Source organism: Neopelma chrysocephalum, unplaced genomic scaffold (genome assembly GCF_003984885.1).
Source record: "Neopelma chrysocephalum unplaced genomic scaffold, ASM398488v2 Primary Assembly neopelma1_66, whole genome shotgun sequence".
NCBI lineage: Eukaryota > Metazoa > Chordata > Aves > Passeriformes > Pipridae > Neopelma > Neopelma chrysocephalum.
In genome coordinates this window covers 530733-535828 of record NW_020897725.1, presented here as the reverse complement: position 1 = coordinate 535828, position 5096 = coordinate 530733, and the positions used below count along the sequence as shown (strand labels likewise).

Here is a 5096-nt window from a genome sequence, read left to right as displayed (position 1 = left end):
AATCAGATTTGGTTGTTTGATTTGCTAAAAGTGTTGTTTTCTACTTTATGACTAGAAATGAAACTGCTATTTGTCACAGTTCTGATATTCTCATGATTGGAGAACTATAAATAGTTTTATCTTGAACTCGAGTAAATCAGACATATGTGCTAGGAGCCACTGAATTCAGTAGCCCAGCAGAGACAAGGTGGTGGCAGCTCCATGACCCTTAGTCCAGCCAGTAGCAAGGTTGAGCATATGTTCCAGGTAGGCACACACATCAATGTTGTGTAGACACATGTACGTAAAATACACCTAATGACAAGGCCAGACACATGAATGGACAAAAGCAGAAACATGCAAACTTTTGTAACAGAGGCAGAGACTTGGACTAGGTCTGTCTGGATAACAAAGGGTGGAGAGCCCACAACCTTTTATGATAATCTATTCCTCATAGTGAAGGAGTTTCTTAAGAGGCAATGTCATACTGGTATTGCTCCTTACTTTATCGTCTACCACTATCAAAAGAGTTTATATCCTAGAAAGGATGTAGCTCTTTAAGTGCCATTCAAGTAGTTACATCCTTCTCTTAGACCACCTCTTAGCATCCCTTATTCAAAAGAAGGGTGGCTCCCTCAGCCTCTCCTTGTAGATCATCTGCTCAAGGCCCTTGACCAGCACAGTAGCAATCCATTACATCCACTATTCCAGTTTCTTAACAGTGCTCTCAAAATGGACATAAGTATTCCAGATGCAACCCTATTAGCACAGGGTAGAGGGTTATAATAAGTTTGTTGAGTTTCCTTACCATGTTCCTCCTGAGGCAAGTCCAGTGTGTAGTTCACTTTACTTGTGAAGAGAGTGAAAAGTGGACTCAGATCCAGTACAGCATCTGGACCTTTATTCTTGAAAAGCTTCTCAAGTCTTATGCTTGCTTAGTGAAATTTATCAAGGTCCCTCAGAACTGCAGATTATTCTTTCATTGTGTCAATTAATCATTTTGCTCTATTGTTTCTGCAGATTTACTATGAATCTGCAATTAATCACCAATTAAAATAATTGATAATATGGGTCCCAGTGTGTCCCTGATACTATTATCAGCCACCAATAGGACACAAGCTCATTGATTCCCACCATTTGAGCTTAGCAATCCATCCATTTTACAGCACCCAAAACAGTGCTGTGTTCCAGACCTCAACTTCCAAATGAGAATGCAATGAGAGATGGTGTTACAAGACCTACCAGCATTCAACAGTATCATAGTCCCCTCATCCATACAGATAGCAATTTCTTTGCAAAAGGCAAGAGGACTGGATAAGCATCATCCTTGAAAAAAATCATATTGACTGCTCCTGGTTTCTGTCCTGTTCTTTACATCTCAGGAAACAGATTGATTCCATTACTTCAAGATATGTCTAGGGACAGAGGTGAGGCTTACTGGTCACAATTTCCCATGTCCCTCTTGCTCTTTTTAAAGAAATATATACTGCATTAATCATGTTCTGGTTTTCATTGACCTCTCCCAGTCACTAAATTATTTTCATAAAAAATAGAAAAAAGCCTTGTTATCAGCCAGCACTTTCATAATTTCCGAGTGAATCCCATCTAGTAGATGAATTTGAAGAGGTACTGCTCTTCTGAGTAGTCCCCAGTCTGAAGCTCCTTCACTGTGGCTGGCACCACTCCTGAAGTGACACTGTTATGGTTTGGAGCTGGCTCCCTGCCAAGTCTCCAGACCTCACCACAAGGAGTCCCCCCCCTCACCCCAAAACCAAGGGAGAAGAGGGGGAAAAAAACCGAAAGAACCGAAAACGAGAGAGAGACAAAGTAATGTATATAAATATATTTACACTTATATTTACAGTTATATACAGTTGAAATATATAAATATATATAATTTCACAGGGAAAGGGGAAGGGAAGAACAAAAACCAAAATAATATATATATATATATATATATATATATAATATTATCCCGTTCAGTAGCCCAAGGTCTATCAACTTAAAGAATTAACAAAGAAGATCTTACTACTCTCCTTGGGACAACGCAGAATCACGCTGGGGTGACTGGTGGCTGCCGGCGGCCTCCGCCTCCCAAGGTCGACAAGGCCTTACCAGGCCTCACTCTCCAAGCCAGCAGACTCAACACAGGGAGATCTGCACTTCCAAAGCCACCGGAAGGAAAGAGAGCGAAGGTCTTTCCTCCCTTCTTCTTATACCCCAGTTTACGTAAAAATCGTAGGGAATACCGGGTAAATCTGGGCACTTCCTTGGTTACAAGCTGGTCACCAAGGAAGGCCTGGGCCAAACTACCACAGACACTTAAAGAAATACTTGTCTCTCTGCAGATACTGGAGTCACATTTTCTGAATACATTTACTCCTGGCATATCTGTTACCCTTTAAGTCCCTAGATAGTCTTAGTTCCAAATAAGCTTTGTCCTGTCTGATTAGCATTACTGTCCCTAGTAATGCTATCATACTGTTCTGATCTTTCCTGAACTTGTCTCTAGTTTTTCTATGCTTTCTTTTTGCATGTCAATTAAGTAAGAAGATCCTTGGGTATGTTGCTGGAAATTCAAGGTTTTCCACAGAAAAGAATGTTTTGCTCCAGTTTTCTCTGTTTTCATTAAAACTCAAACAGCTTTTTCTCTCCATAGCAACTTCCCAGAGATTCTGATTAGATGAAATTAGCTGATGTCTACTTTTCTAAAACCTTTTTCTATCCTTTCAAAACTCATATGTAAAAATCTACAGAGTTCTTTTTTTACTAGCAGACAGCTGGAAGTTGGAAGGCTGCCAAACTGAAGGGAAGTGGAAACCATATTTTCTGTAATGCAGTCAACAGTCCTTAATCAGACCCAGGACCCTGAGGGCTCTAAGGTAATTCATTCCACTCAGCGAAATGGAAAATTATTAAAATAACATCACATACTTCTATAATGTCTTCTCTCCAGGGTTCTCAAAGTGCTTTGTAATAATTAATTAATTAACTAAGCCTTGAGACATGACTTTGGCCTAAAATACTACTGTACTCCAATCTACAAATGAATCTGCTCATAATAAATATGTATGCCAGTTAAAGAAAGGTGGTGGGCCTGTAAGCTTGCCTATTCTTCCAGTTAAAGTAAAGGTATAAGAAAAATGAGATTAATTGCCTTTTTGTGATGATAGCCTTTCTTCATTGGCCAGAGACTAGAGGCATACCTTAAACAACTCCCTTATATCCAAAAAGAAATCCTGTGTTAAATATGCATTAATACAAAATGTAACCAGATATTGTAGCAGAGGGACACTTCAATAAATTGAATGGTAAAGGATAAAAAACAAGGAGGGGGTTGTGGGGTTTTTTTGTTGTTTGTTTTTTTTTTTAAGTATCATTTTTAGTTTTGATGTAATCTCCCAATGGGAAATAAATTTCAAATTCATTTTTAAAAATTGAAAGCAGCAAGTGGAATAAGGAGATGATTCTGGTACTCTGCTAGGAATCAGAACATGCAGATTCTGGAAACTATTCTTCCAAGCTGGAACAGAATCCCGAGACACATCTGCCATTACAAAATATGCTGGCTTTTTTTCAATAACTCTCTCAGTTCTGATTGCTGTATTAAAAAAATGTTATTTGCTAAAAGTTCCTGTGACATATCTACAAAACTCATAGATGTGAAAAATCAGGAAACTAAATGTTGGCTACGAAACTAGGCCTTTCCCCGTGATCAAAGTGAAGGGTTTGTCTATAAAATGTAAAATTTGCTTTTCTAGGAAAAAAAGTATGATATATATGTCTGTACATTTGACATTTAGCATTAAGTTCCAAGATTTCATAATCTGATTGAATTCCCCAGCAGATATATCTGCTATAATGACATGGGATACTGTAATATCTAGACATAGAGAAGAATGGGATAAAAGACAAATATGAATCTTTTTAATGCACCCAATTTAATTGCAGATTTCTTAGTTTTACTGAATGAGTGTCAAACACACGAACAAAATCAGAGAAGACATCTTAAATTAATGTCGTATCAAGGTTAGTATTACAATATGGATCAATTTAATTTTCATTGGTATGTTTTTTTGTTGTCAGCCATGACCTTAGTTGAGATAAACACATTCAGTGATTGATTTTTTACTGTTTCAAATTTTGGATTTTAGAGAAGAACCTTAGCTGATTTTAATACTAATTTACCAATGTTTCTTTTACTTTATGTCTTTTGCAAGAACAAACCCCAAATAGTCAAGATGTTTCTAAGGTAATATTAAGGAATTTTTCAATACAAAACATTTTTGGTTATGGTTCAAATGGACTGAAAACCCAAACTATTCTATGATTCTACAAGAAAGAGAGACTCCATGATGTTTCAAAGTTAAAATCAAAGAATCAAATAAGACATCTTTACAAGTATCTAGTATGATGACATCTAAAATTTCCATACAAAATGCTTGCTTGCTTATACTGATCTCAGAAAGCTTTAGTTGATAAGGAACAGTGTATAAAACCCAATGCATTAGACTTGCATAGTTTAATACACAAGGGGAGCCCATGGGTGAAGACTTCTTTCTCCAGCTGAAGGAGCTCACAGGCTCTTGTCCTGCTGGGGGACTTCAACCCACCCTGACACCTGCCGGAAAATTAGCACAACAAGCTGTGGCAATCCAAGAGACTCCTGGAATGCATGAAAGATAATTTCATGAGCCATGCGTTACTGGATCTGTTGGTCACCAATGTAAGGAAGCAAATTGGGGACATCAAAACTGAAGGCAGCCTGGGCTACAGGGATCATGTATTCTTGGAGTTTGGAGTCCTGAGGGAAATTTGCTGATGACACCAAGCTGATTGCTGTGGCTGACACACCTGGAGGACAGGATACCATCCAGAGGGACCTGGACAAGCTCAAGAAACAGATCCATGGGAACCTCAGAGGTTTAACAAGACCAAGTGCAAGGTGTTGTACCTAGGTTGGGGCAGCCCCCCGTATCAATTCAGGCTAAAGGGATGAACAGATCAAAAGTAGCCCTTCTGAGAATGACTTAGGGGTGCTGGTGGATAAGAGGCTGGACATGAGCCGGCAATGTGCACTTGCAGCCCAGAAAGCCAATCTTTTGGGCTGCATCAAA

The 5096-nt window shown here is 38.7% G+C and overlaps 1 long non-coding RNA gene across 2 annotated transcripts; it reads left to right on the top strand.

Moving 5' to 3' along the window:
* The first annotated feature begins 544 nt into the window (after positions 1-544).
* LOC113968182 lies at positions 545-4671 on the top strand. 2 transcript variants are annotated; one of them, XR_003534408.1, is made up of 3 exons: positions 545-1406; positions 2756-2861; positions 4200-4671. It is a non-coding gene; the product is annotated as an uncharacterized LOC113968182 (long non-coding RNA). The 2 variants fall into 2 exon arrangements; XR_003534409.1 differs by having other exon boundaries at positions 2753-2861.
* The last annotated feature ends 425 nt before the right edge of the window (positions 4672-5096 follow it).